At 33.4% G+C, this 15,380-nt stretch overlaps 1 protein-coding gene across 1 annotated transcript in view; it reads right to left on the bottom strand.

Annotated features, from left to right (window-relative positions):
- The window catches only part of LOC150096409 (protein still life, isoform SIF type 1-like), a 479,324-nt gene that overhangs the window by 342,705 nt on the left and 121,239 nt on the right, over nucleotides 1-15,380 (bottom strand). The window lies entirely within an intron of this gene.

A 15,380-nucleotide genomic window follows, 5' to 3' on the forward strand; every position in this document is an offset into this window, starting at 1 on the left:
TAAAATGAATAACAACTGTAATAAATTCGGTACGAAATAATGCGGAGGTCGCTGGGTTTTTTTCTTGCCGAAATCGTTTTTTTCGGCCAGAAGTGGCTTGGAAAATTTGATGTGCAGGCCTCAAAGAGATTTCTGGAATATGTAACATTTAGCTTACCCACAGTACTAATATAATGTTTACAAATTCTCGTAGATGGGATTCCTATAAAAATGCTAATAGGCATTGTGATTTTTTTTCGCCCTTTCAGCGTTGATTTTCTTTAGTGCAACTTCTCTAAGAGTGAAGTTATCTTCTTTGGAGATTTTTAATGACCACCGCTCCATTGGATTGCCTTTCCCAAATAATCTCAAGTGTTGAGTTGGAGCATCTCTATGATTTCAATGCTTTATTTACTTGGTTAGAATTTTATTTTTAGTCTTTGGAACTACAGATTTGCGCTGAATGTATTACTGAAAAAAATCTTATCATCATGGAATCTTTCTTCGTCATTCTCATGTCTTAAAGATCATTGGAAAGTTATCGAAATTTCCAAAAATGATTTCACATGACCAAAATGAAGAAACTTGCATCACGTCCAAATGGCAGAAATGCTTTCTGGTCCCTTGTCAAAAGTCACTAAACCATCATAAGAAGAGGGTAAACCTATCGTACATTAATACTGTGAGTGGGTGGGTGTGTAAGGGTTATATCACTCGTAGATCTTGCTCTGTAGACCAAAAATTGTACTTTAGTCAAACCACTTCAGGCTACCAATTTCTTTGGGTTTTATTCACTCAGTGGAACCGTTGGCTGATTCCATAAAAGCCACAAGGTCACCAGTATGGCAAGAACAATCTCCAGAGGCTCTGAACTTAAACGAATCTCTTCCATCCGGCTTACATCTAGACTGGCAAAGATGGAAGACATTGAATAGACTTCGTTCCGTAATGGGCAGATCAAAGAAGAATATGGTCAGATGGGGCTACACAGACAATGACAGCTGCTCGTGTGGTGAAACACAAACCATGGATCATCTTCTGCAATGCTGCTTAATAGACATTAATAATATATGTACCTGAATATGTATTTAGTTCGCACATGAAATAAATATATAAAATAAAAACCTCCAATAAGTAAAGTGATGGCCGCACACCGGAAAATTAAAATCATCTGCTACGTAAAGACAGTCATGGGATTCAACTCCAGTGGCATTTGACTTTTCCAAACATTAGCGAGTCTTTATAGAAATGCTAAGGCTCTAATCTTTTGTCTCCATCCTTTTGCAACGAGACTACCCTCTTACTCACTCATCGGTCCTTTGGCACCATGCCAAATTTAAGACTCAATGTAAATAACTGCGTTAATTGTACTACCAACTTCTCTCTCTACCAACTTCGCTTCAACACACAACTGGTGTATTTCTTTGTTGTTCACTTACGTAGAGGTTTCGCAATATGTTTAATACTGCCAATAATAATAATAATAATAATAATAATGAAAAAAGAAATATAGTAAAATAAAGGCATCGTGTATTAGACTATAATTCAGGAAGGGAATATTCTGCATGTTTAAATCTTGGTTAGAACATCCCAATTCGGATGTCTTACTAATAATTTCGTTTTATTCACCAATCCGTCGACGCACTCTGCTTAAAACGCTTAATCGTTGAGACCCCCCCCTTCCCGGCGCACAGCCAAAGAGTGATAGAGAAGCACACCTGGGATGAACAGTAAAGAATGAAAGCCATGCTATCTCACCCAGATAAGCCTGTCCACCAAAACGAAGAAAATTTATTTCCGGTTTCTGAGAAAGCAATCTATGCCCTGTCTCAAATCCCATTATCGTTCGTGACACGCGTCCTTCTGCTATAACTTTCGTGTCTAGGCTCCACGTGCGTGATGGCCATCCTTGTCGTGGCTCAGAATACTTCGCTAATTTATGTCGAGTATTTTTTTTTATTCTGTTCTTTTCTTGCCTTTTCACGCTCGTCTGTATCTCTTTGTTTTGAATTTATACGCTTCCTTCCTTCCACGATTAAAGCTTGCACTAAACAATGAGTGGTTTCTTCTAGCGTGCAAACATTCCAATCTTTTGCAGCAGATGTTTTCATCAGGCATAGACCATAAATCTCTGTCCAAAGTTCGACGATGAAATATGACTGCTGTACTTTTATTTGAAGGGCAAAATAGAACACAAAAACAGAATTTACCTTCCCCCCCCCCACCTTAAAGTGAAAACCTCTACTATGATTGACCGTTTTCTGCTACTGTACAGTATATTTTATGCTTACCCCTTTGAATGTTACTTCACTGCATAAGTAACAAGTCTGACGGCAAAGCTCAAGTTGAATGCAGCTATTGGTTTTAGAACCAAAGCTGTCACTCAATTGTTCAAAATCAAGCATATTACAGACTGAAGGTGAAATATATTTAGTTATCAATTACTAATCATAGTGCTACTGAATAAGTTTAATTAACTTTTGATTAGCAGATGAAGTAATCCGAACTGTCCATTTCTAAGAATTCCATGTATCTACACGCAGTAAACGAAGAAGTAAAGAGTGCAGTAATGGATTAAAAAAAGAGAAAAAAATGGGAAGTGACAATGTAAAAAAAAACTAAACATTATCATTAAATACAAATTACAGTTCTTTACAAATATCATAAATAAATCCTTTTAACACGGCAAATGTATAGAACACATAAAGATAGCTACAGTTCTACTTCTATTTAAAGGAGGTAACAGAAACGCAATAAAAAATTACAGACCAATATCTATACTATCCACAATCTCAAAGGTTATTGAAATTCTAATAAAAAGCGCTATCCTTTTACGCAATTAATCAATATGGGTTTAGATCTGAATACAATACCGAAAAGGCGCTATTGGAGTTTCATAAACGGTCTGTAGTGGAATAAATAAAGGAATGCACACAGCAGCCGTTTTTCTCGCTATATCTAAGGCATTCGCTGTGTTCATCATGACCTATTGCTAATGAAGATGTCCAAATACGGCATCAGAGGAATTACTAATGACTGGTTCAGATCCTATCTGAATAATAGAAAACAATATATCAGCTACGACACTTTCAATAGCGCAACAAAAATAATAATAAAATACGGAGTCTCGCAAGGGTCTGTACTAGGACCCATCCCATTTTTAATATATATTAATGATTTATGTAAGTACAAACGTTTTGGCAAAATAATATCCTTTGCCGACGACACGACATTAATATACACCGAAACAACCCGTGAAGATCTAAAAAATCGGATTAATAGTGATATGTTAAAACTAAGTAAATGGTTTAGCAATAATGGACTTAACATTAATACTGATAAAACGAGATATATATACTTAGTTTAATATGTACTTCGTAGAGATAAGCTAGACCACTATATAACCATAAAATGGCATGAAAGGAAATGTAATGACGTCCTAAATTGCAACTGTAGTTTAATAAAAAAAAAAATAAAAATAAAAAAAAAATCAGTCAAGTATTTGGGCCTCCATATCGATAGCAATATGAAGTGGAACTCCCACACCACTTTCTTAACAAATAAGTTTAGGTTCATAATTAATAGAATATATTATTAAAATATTTGTAAATGCAGCATTCTTAAGATGCTTATACTATTCCTGGGTAAATTCCTCACTGCAATGTGGCATCACCTGTTGGGGGCGGAGATTATTACAACAATCTGTTTCCTTAATAAGAATACAAAACAGAATAATTAGAGCCATAACAACTATAACTTCGCACTTTCAACCAACGATCTGTTTGTCATGCATAATATTCTACCACTACAGAAACTATATCTCTATGCTTGTCTATTATACGTAAAAAGGCACGCTGAAAGTTTCTTGGTATATAATGTAGACTATGGGTTACGCTGCGGCCGGAACATGCTGGTAGTACCCAAGGCAAACAAAGAAATTTTTCATAAATCCTTCGAATACCTAGCGACAAGCAGCTATAATAAACTTCCAAATGAAATCAAATCTATAACCTCAGGTTATGCATTTAGAAAAATATTGAGAGACTACCTCATGGGACTAAACAATGTTGACAATTACTTTAAACGTATAGTATAAGAGATCATTATAATTCACGTATCATATCCAATTAAGGCACCAATATACTGACTAGTTCATTCACTTAGGAGACTAACATGCACATCAAATCAAACCGAGTAAGGTGAGCCCTCATAGATACGGTCATTGATTGTTTCGAACTAATATAATTCTCTAGTAAACAGTATGGCTATGGACCTTGGTTACATATATTATAAACTACGAAAACTATCCGAAATGTATTTTACTCTATTTGTACATATAAGGAAACATTTATTAACTGTAACAAAATAAATAGCCAAAAATAAGTGCAATTACCAACAGAAAATGATAGTAATACTTCAACTGTATTGTATAATATTGTACATTAAATTATACATCTTGAAATATATTTATAATATTGTAAATTGAATTGTTCAACTTAAATTGTATAATACAGTATAAATATCTTGTATAATAATAATAATAAACTGTTAAACTTTTAATCGATATTAATTCAGAATGTCTTTAAATTAGCTTAAAATAATCTCTTCACGTTAATCCTTTGGAAGAATAAAAATTATATATTTTTATTCACCCACCTATATTAGCAGCCAACGAACTTCTCTCTCTCACCCCCCCCCCCCCCACACACAATGTGTTTCTTCATTTCTTACGTTCAGTTTATATTTTCTGTGAAGTTAAGTGTCGATCTTATATTGGGAACACTTCTAGCATGCCATAATCTAAAATACCATTTCGGGTAGTATTTTAAAATATTTTCAAATTTTAATAAACCACTGTGTGCAGATCGCTGACCCCTGTTATTCTTCATAATTTTCGGATCTGAAACATTTTTCTGTATCGAGTGAGGGATCTCCAAAATGACATTGATCGATCTTACTGATCATTCCACAACAGTGTCCTTAATGTGAATTCTATGGTCTTCAGCAGATAGAATTTTAAGAACTTCCAGTACCGAAAACTTTTCTTTGAGAAGGAAGATGCTGCAACCACATTATTTCTGACAATATAAAGTATAATGATGAATACAATCATCATTACTCTCTTAGGCATGTGTATGTCGAATATTATCAGCTATCACAAAAAAAACTACGCCTGTCTCCTATCAAAAAAACCATTCTCCAAATGTGCCTACTTCCAAATGATCTCTTCAAATTGACGATCAATTGCCTTCAGTAGAAAACTGAGTAAAGTAGAAATTGTACAGTAATTGCCAATAGCAACTATGGCTTCTGATTATCAAGAATGTGCCCTAAATAATACGATAAAAGTAATCGTTTTCAATTTATCTTGTTGCAATTTATATAAAATGTTCTACTAAACGTTAAAGAATTTAAAAAACCCTTTTCATTAATCTTGTTTAATTACTGTTCTTTAATTAATACGACTTTTAATTAGTATGGATAACAGTCTGGTATTCATTTTCTTTCCTTTTTTTCTATCTTGAATACTAATTTGTTTGTAAGATGTTCAACGCAACATCCTAACATAAACAACATTGCACGGCCATATTTATTGATCATGCTTATTATAAGGATTTTTGCAAACCGTAACAAACTTTAAATTTGTACTGCAAAAGGAGTTGCGACAATTTCATAAAAATATATATATAATAAAAATAAAAATAGCGACTGCAAATAGAAAATCCATGTTCCTAAATACATCATGGCTTTCTTTCCCCCCATTTCTTTACTCAGAGCTCTGTGATTGAGCGCAACCACCTTTAGGAAAGCTCTTATCAAACACAGCTTAAAGGTGCGTGCTATTTGTAAAAGGAAACGGTAGTGAACATAGTAACAAAGCGAAAGTACAGGCCAATGGAGAGGAAATTAATCTGAAGTTTATTTTTTTTTTTTTTTGCCGAGCTCTTTATTTGATGTTTGGAACAGTGCCCACTGAGAGCAGCTTTTGTGTAAAAAGTTCAAACTTAACTCTGCTTCCACTCCATCATGTTAGACAGCAGAAATCAGCAGTGTATTCTGCGCGATTCTTATCAGTTAGATTTTAGGTTGATCTATCAGAAAAAAAAACATCAGTCGCTGAAGATACAAATTTTTGTTAAAGAAGTGTATTCACTTTTTATGTATTCATTTGCGATGTTTAAAAAATTGCTAGTTATTAGGCAGGACACATCCATTTTTAGATTACTTCACCTATTAAAACTAAAAGTATAGAATATGTTTAAATTTATGTGAACATAAAATATATTAAATCTACTCTGTAATTTAAAGTTAATTAGACCTATATGAACTTCAAACCTATGAATGGATATAAATCAAGTATTAGAAATTATGAAGCTATAATATACACTACAAAATTATCTAAATTAATTAAATATATTCGATATAAACTATCATAAATCGAATCTAAATCAAATGGAAGCATTCTACACAGTGCTATTTAAAATCGTATTTCATCAAGTACTATTATTTTGTATGCTAAAAAACGTCGAGCATGCAAGCATATAAAAATGCAAAATCTAAGAAAAAGAAGATGGCAGGCAGTATAAATTTAAAATAATAAAACGTATAATGTTTAAAATATACACATAAAATTAAAAATATTGTAAATCTCTAGAAATCATAAAGATATGGGACCTAACAAAGATTTGATGCTAATAACATTGCTTTAGATTATATCCAAAAATCAAGAAAACAAGTGATGAAAAATTGTACACCGTATACAAAGCTTCAAATGCGCAAATACTGGTAAAGATCATAAAATATTTAATGAGAAATTAAAAACAAAAATTATAAGAAGGAAAATGCAAACGAATAAGAAATATAAAAGCAAAACCAAATGGATAATAATGCGTCTTTATATTCTTATAAAATTTAAAGCATTTTTGATATTTAATTAGGAAAAAAAGAAGAAATAAGAAGATATTAGGAAATGAAGAAAAATAATTATCAGATCTGCACTTACAATGGTGTGTGTGTGTGTGTGTGTGTGTGTGTGTGTGTGTGTGTGTGTGTGTGTGTGTGTGTGTGTGTGTGTGTGCAATTGCTAGGGCATTTTCGTTTTTCATTAGTCTAATTTGCCTTCAAATGGCTTTTCTTCACTGGCTGGATCGCACACATGAGCAAAGAAATTGACAAATTGAGCTCCGTTGATTTATTGAATTTAAGATAGCCTAGCTACTGAATTCTTCGTAGACAAGAAGCAGGGAAAAGTTCTTTCTCAAGAAGAAATAGGACAATTAATTATCTTCCTGAGCGGTGAAGCATTTTGTCTTTTCTTTTTTTTTAAAAAAAAGACTTACACTAAAAGAAAGGGAAAGTAAAATGGGAATTACATTTGGATGGCGAGTACACCCGTTTTTTGAGAGCTCAAGGACGGATCAAACACTAGAAATTGATTTTAGACATTTTAGTAGAATTAAAAGACTTATGTGATGTGCATGAAAATGCACTTAAGTGTGATTTACACAAGAATATCTGCGAATGCCTGCACACACGTAAAAAGAATAAATAACTTCATTTATTCTAGTACAGATCGCATGATTATACAATAGATAATTATACAATCCTACAATCCCTAACCAGTTTATTGCTTAGGGATTAATATAGACTTGATTAAGATAGTACAGAAATGCTGAATACTAGATATTAACAACTACCTTAAGTACACCAATCTCTGTATATGCAGATTTTTTAAAAAATTCTTGAACTTAAATGAAAAAAGATGAAATATTTAAACTCAATATACTAAGAAGTTTATTGTACTAATGAGTAAGGATTTCTGAAAAATGGAACAATAAACAAGCTTACCTAAAATTATCGGAACTTATGAGTATTAATCATTTAAAAACATATATATAAACGCACCATATTTTTAAACAAAGTGCAAACAGAAGAAATTAGGAGAAAGCGGTTTAAGTCATATTTAGGAAAAAAAAACATCTTGTAGTTCAAATAAACATCACCTTAAATGAATACCAACTCATCAAAAGTGTAGTTCCTCAAGGGATCGTATTTCTAATTACATAAACAAACTAAATTTAACGGGCTAAATGCGTACCTAATCAGCTATGTCGATGATACAGCCCAGGTTTTCTCTTTGAGCGACATGGTAAGCTTAAAGTGCTGTATGGGATGCGATTTATTAATACTGTAAATTTTCTAAAAAGTCGTGATGCTCCTAAAATTATTTAAAGTAGGAAATAAAAAGCTAAGCTGTGATTTATTAAGCTTATACACATGGTTCAGTAAAAATAAAAAATAATAAAATTAAGTGAATAATTAGTAAACTAAATTTATCCTTTTTGAACTCAAAGGCAGAATAGACTTGTAAGAGTACCATTCCCACAGAAGTGACTGAAGTTGCGGGCAGTCAGAGGGTATATACTAACCAGTATCTGGATACACATTTTCCAATTGGGGTCTATGTGGATGACACATATCCAATCGATTACAAACAAATGAAAGAATAAATTGAACTATATTAAACGCGTTTTATTTTGTAAATTGTTACAGACACTCTACGCGATTATATATATTCAGAAATTCAATATGGAGATTACAACAGGCGCATACAAAAATATCCCTAGCAAACTAAACAATTGATACAAAACAATTTATAAAACAGTGATAAACACAGCGTAGTTAGCAACTCTAATTTAATATTTTCAATGCCACATTCCTCCCTTTTGAATCGAATATTAAAATTGAATTAGCCTCAATGACCAGCACTGTATCCTCAACCAAGATGGTCTTCTTTTCCAGATATCGCAAACAAAACTAAATGCAAATGCATGCAGTATTCACTACTGAATTTTGTCTAAACTGTATTATTATCTTGTAAAACGTATCGATAATAATAATAACTTATTAAAATAGAAAATAATGTATCTAATATTCTCTACGAAATATCATCTTGTTCAGGGATTGTCTAGTTAAAAAATAAACTGAGTGTGCATATAGTGATAGCGGAAGAAAATTCTCAAAAATATTTTTAAATATTTTTAAAAATACACTTTTAAGGCCACTTCAATTCTCCAATAAAGAGTGAAGTGGTGTCACACCGGAGAATAAAAATCATCGTGCATCTGAAGATCACAAATATTCGACTACAGTGAGATTGAACTCATATCGGAAAATATCTTCTACTCGGCCAACCAAACCATCTTATTGTTTATCTACGTGTTTATTCTTTTATCTTATTTTAGTCCTTTTATAGCTGTAATGTTTTATATTTCTTCTATTTTATTCTCTTTACACTCTTATGTTCCATATGCTTTCATTTATATATTGTTTTATTATTTTTTTCTATTAGTATAGCGTGTTCTTTCTCTGTTATATTCTGATGTTCCGTGAATTCTGTGTTAGTTATGTTTCTTCCTTTTTTTATTTTGCTTTATTTTATTTATTCGGTTTTTATCACATGAATTTCATTCCTACTGCGTTTATCTTTTTTTTATTATCTTTCTTTTATGTTTTTATTATATTTTATAATATTACAGAAATTATATTTTTCCAATTCTGTTTTACCTTGTCTGTGCTTTTCTGTTTTTTTTTTTTCCTACTCTTTTCAAACAGTTGAAGATTCGGATATTTACCATTTATCTTCTCATTCTACTCTGTTTACAAACTATAATTTAATGGCATCGAAGAATGTATTTTCAGCATAAAAATTGGAGAATGACAGAAGTGAGAAAAGCAAACATCTCTTGAACAGAGACCAAATCGACATGTTTGATGGATGGCTAGACTGTTGATTAGATTTTCATTACAGCCACTTAGAGTTCTCGAGGAGAAGCGAGATAAGATGCATCTGCTTTTGTTTTTCTTTAACGAAGGCCAACATAACATTCCTACGACGCTATAGGGACTTCATCTGATGTTCCCTAAATTGCAGGATACTTGGAAGTGCACCATTGCAGAAAATTAAAAGAAAACGAAAATGGGGGCTTGGCATTGTTGCGCATAATTGTATAGCGTGTCAAGAAGTGAACGAAAGATAAGCTGTAAGCATCACGAACGAGTTAAGATAGCAGGAAAAGCAAAATGGTTACACACACACTTACATGCTTATCTGGGCAAGTATTAAACATAACAGCACGGGTTTTCTGAAGCTTTTATCTGATCAACAGCAAGTTTATCAGCCGGTAACTAATCTCAGTGGAACACAAAGAAAGTACACTAGTACAAAAAAGTTAGCGTACGCTTCAGATGGATCGAAGTATACGAGAAGGTGCACAATTGCATACAAAGAAACGTCACGGCCAAAAATGCATTTTTAAAATATTTTGGCGATTGCGGTCTCGGAATAGCTCATGTAACGTTCCTTTTTTTTCTTTTTTTTATTCATTTTCAAGTAACATGCGCCACTGCTGCTTCATCTCCGTTTTTTTGCACGCAAGCCTTCCGAACGTGGTGTCATTCGTTGCCAACTTCCTCAGTCGATAGCAGCTGGCCCATTAAAAACGAAAGAATAGTTCAAGGATGGAGTTAATTCTTCGGTGCGTGACTCGAAATGCTATAAAGACTATAAGCGGCTACTAATATTATTGCGACACAGTTTCCGAAGCTTCTGGCTAATGCTCTGGATTAAGCTCCGAGGGAGAACTTTGGATGCCAGGATTTGATATACACGAAAAGGGATCAGAAAGCGAGAATGCTCATTACGAAGAGAAAGTCGATGTCTCCGAAAGTGAATTAGAGGAACCTAACTAAAGAGTTATTAATTCAGCAAAGAGACAGCACAAGAGATGCTGACGTCAGTACCTTAAAAGGATTGGTCAGCTGATTTTAAAACTGTCATGCGAACCAATTTAGATAAACGGATTTTCTTATTAGTGCGAAAGTTGATCAAAAACTAAAGGCAATTTCTTCTTTTTTTTTTTATCTGAAAAGAGAAAATGTAGAAACATTTAGTATTTCTTAACGTAATCCTAAAACCACTTCGGCACACATTCTTTATCGCATTATGAGATAAAAGGTTTTATACTTAGTTGGCAACCAAATATGTTTTGTTTTGTTTTTTCATTTCATCACGTGATAAATCCTTTAGTTGGTTTTCCACGCCTTCTATTCCCCTCAACTTTCCCTTGTAATATAGTTCTTGTTAGGTGTCCCGAAGAACCTCTCAGAAGATGTATACGGATGCTACTGATTACTGAAACCTAAGCCCAATGAAATTCTCCTTTCTGCATCGCTTTATTTAAATTTCTATCATCATGATGCCTCCAAATATTTGAAATTATCAACCCTCCTCAGTACTTGACCACCTAGTCTAGCCCATTAATCTGTACATTTTCTTTCCTATTTAAAATTCAATCTCACTCTTCCTATTCAGTATCAATGTTATACCATTTGTCCAATTTATTTTACAAGTCTTCTTTCAAATGCAACTACTAACCTTTTATTCGTTAGCAATATCCAGAAGACTGTTCGTCGACTCAATGAACGGCAATTAAGATGAGAAACTCCTTGTAGCAACTCATTATTAAGTGCGAACTACTCCCAATTACCAAATATAGATACCTAACAACTCTCATAATTAACATGCAAATCTGGTCTTTCTTGCATCCCAACTCTTCTTAAAACTTCTTGATTTGTTATTCTCTCTGTATATTTAACATTTTAATCTTTTCCATCTTTGTATAACACCACATTTACAATGCATTAATTCTTTCCATATCTCTCTTTCTGAGTGTCAATGACTCACTTCCATAACTTGCAATACTCCAAACTGTTGCTTTAACTATTCTAATTCTAACGCCTATTTTAATATTCTTGTTCATTCAAATCTCTTCATTTCCATAAATGCCGATTTAGCTTTGCCTATTCTGTTTCTAATGTCCAACTCTGAAGTTCCTTTCTCCAGCTACCTAAATATTGAAATCTTTCCACTTCTTCTAAAATCTTTCATACACATCTTATCTTTACATTATCTCCTATTTTTCTGCCCATTATCATTATCTTGATATTCTTTGTGTTGATCCTTAGTCCGTACTCTTTACAGGAGTTTTCAATTCTTTGAACAATTTGTTGTAATCCATTTTCACTTTCTGCCATCACCACTACATCATCCGCATACCTTAAGTTATTGATGATTCTTCCATTTATTTTTATTCCTTCTTCTACATCCTCAAGTGCCTCTCTAAGCATCTGTTCACTATAAAGATTAAGCAATAATGGTGATAACTTACATCCTTGTCTAACTCCTCTCTCCATCGGGAATTTTCCTGTTTCCTCTCCATTTACACATACTGACGCTGTTTGTGTCCAATATAATCTCTTTAAAATTCCAAGTCATAATAACATCACTGCCATTTGCAAATGCAGTGATGTTATTAAGCAGATATCTTAATAGCAAGTAGCATTAGCTTCAACTAGCATTAACAAACTTCTATCTCTTTGTTAATCATTTACTGTACGACCAAAGATGCGAGACCCTTCCACATTTCTGCGCATGTCAGAAGAAGGAGAATCCATACCGATAATAGGGTAATCAATTCGTCTTGCGGGATGAGCTGTTTATTATTACACGTCAGAAAATGAACTTTTATGTCACCAACACGTGACTTCGCGTGTTGGTGACCAATTCGTACATCGTTTATTTCTTTCTCCCCTTCAGCATGAATTGACTATTCTTGGCAATCTGTCATCCTCGGTTCTATGAACTGTGGGCGTACAATAGATCTACTATTCGTGCACTTTCTTTTTACTAAATCATCATCTTTAATGGATATCGGAGAATTTACGCTTTTCCTGCCACAGAAATCTAATGAAAGCGCACAAATCTCAGGACAACTGGAAGCTGAAATGACCTTTCAGCTGCAAAAGACGCAATGAGTAACAACTGGGAAGACACGTTTGCACTTGTTCATCCACATAGTATGATGATCTTAAAAGTTGTTTCTCACATTGCGTATTATTCTTACATGTCAACTCTTTAGTGTTTAACTTTCTCTCGTATCTGGTCTTAGAATGTCTGTGAGAGAGAGAGAGAATCGTTGAGGATATTCACAAATCGTTCTTTCTTTTATTTCTATTTATTAATTTTGTGTCATAACGCAAAACAGACGAAAAATAATAATAATACTTCCATAACCAGAAAGTTGCATATCAGTGGGATCTCCTTGTCACAACGTATACGGATGCTATTGATTACTGAAACCTAAGCCCAATGAAATTCTCCTTTCTGCATCGCTTTATTTAAATTTCTATCGTCATGATGCCTCCAAATATTTGAAATTATCAACCCTCCTCAGTACTTGACCACCTAGTCTAACCCATTAATCTGTACATTTTCTTTCCTATTTAAAATTCAATCTCACTCTTCCTATTCAGTATCAATGTTATACCATTTGTCCAATTTATTTTACAAGTCTTCTTTCAAATGCAACTACTAACCTTTTATTCGTTAGCAATATCCAGAAGACTGTTCGTCGACTCAATGAACGGCAATTAAGATGAGAAACTCCTTGTAGCAACTCATTATTAAGTGCGAACTACTCCCAATTACCAAATATAGATTCCTAACAACTCTCATAATTAACATGCATATTCTACATAATTAATATTTCTTCGTAAAATTGAAAAAGTAAAGCTATCTTGGTAATGGAGCTGTCCCTCTATCCAACCTAAGCGAAATATAAGATATAAATTAAATTGAGATTTATTATATTAAAGAAGGAATTGGACATACCTGTGTATGTATTTTTGAAGATAAGGATGACTTGATTGAGCGCAGATGGTATATAATTCAAAGTAGTATTCAAGAAGAAGAACCAATAAGTGAACGTACAGCCGAAAAACATGAATAAAACCAATAACAGAAATAAATTAAGCGACCTATGAATTAAAAAATTTAAATAACGTAAAAGAATGTCAACAGTCAAATCATCTTTTGTAGGAAACTTTTCTATTCGTCGTCTTCCTCGATGCATAATTTCACATTTTCTATCTTACACTTCTATACTCGTTCCAAGTTATTTCACTTCTATTTTAATCTTTTAACGATTGAAACATAAGATAATTAAAAACAGATCTCTTTAATAATGTTGCCATAACATTACGATAGGTACACAATTTTCATTTTCATTTATTAAAAATGCTGACTTCATTTACTTCTGTTTTTATTGTTCATTAATTCATGAGGCAGATTCCTAGTGCAATCAATATTTTTCTCCAACTTATGTGTTCATTTGACCCAGTTTTCTTTTAAATTTTCTTCAGCAACTATTTTCCTTGCGTCTCTCTCACTCTCTCTCTCTCTCTCTCTCTCTCTCTCTCTCTCTCTCTCTCTCTCTCTCTCTCTCGCTTTTTAGGTCATTATGAACAGTTCTGTTAACAATTGACTTGGTCTTTATAATATTTCAAAATGATTTATTTTTAAAAACTGTCCTTTAATTATTTCCTTCCGCCAATGCTGCTTCTTTTTATCTTTTACTTCCATCTTCCCTTCTCATGCGTCCTTTATAACGGGTAGAGTCCCCTAATGAGGGTTTATGACGAATTAATGCAACCTGCTCGTCACTCATCTGCCGCATCCCACCCCTAAGGACTACAGATCCGTGTTTGTTCACGGGACCGGTCTGCCTGTGCTGAGGGACGAAAAACCCGAGTGGAAAAAAAACCCTCTAATTCCGTAAGAGACCAGCTAACTCAGATAAAGGTTTCCTCACGTCATTGTCGGGAATTGAAATCAGATTCTTTCACACTAAAGGGCTTGTTTACACCGACTGAGATACGAAGGCTTATATTCCTATCATCATTTATAGAAATTTCTCCAACTCTTCATTCACATTATATTTTATGAACTCATGAGCCTTGGACCTGACCTGAGACCGAAAGCTCCATTTACCTCAGTCTGTTTCAGCATTTACAGAATAAAATTACTTTCTACATTTTCTTGCCACATTTACTTTCAATACGCACCTTAAAGGTGGACATATGAATCCATGATTTTCATCGCAGCCAACAGATGGAAACCTGTGTTGTCAAATGATGTCACTACTACATTACTCTCAAGGATGAAATAATCTATTATTTTGTACTCACCGTTACAACTAGGCTTTGATATTCTACGACTCTTCTCTAACCATCTGTTTCTAATTTCGGGATGATCATGCAATACTTTAATAATCTTTCTCCTTCATAATTTATTTCACCGAAATCGAATAGTCTATTATCTTTGTACTCTGGTTCTATCTTCTCCAACATGCCTGTTTAAAATCTCCAGAGGATTACACAATATATTGGATAATCTACTACTAAAAATGTATTTTCTTTCCTATCAGTTTTGTCGCACATACTTGAATGACTGGGATATCCGTCTTGCATTACACACGCATACAAATGCTGTACTCGTATAA

The sequence above is a fragment of the Typopeltis vanoorti genome, chromosome 19 (genome assembly GCF_054136105.1).
Source record: "Typopeltis vanoorti isolate ZY-2024b chromosome 19, IOZ_Tvanoo_1.0, whole genome shotgun sequence".
Taxonomy (NCBI): Eukaryota; Metazoa; Arthropoda; class Arachnida; order Uropygi; family Thelyphonidae; genus Typopeltis; species Typopeltis vanoorti.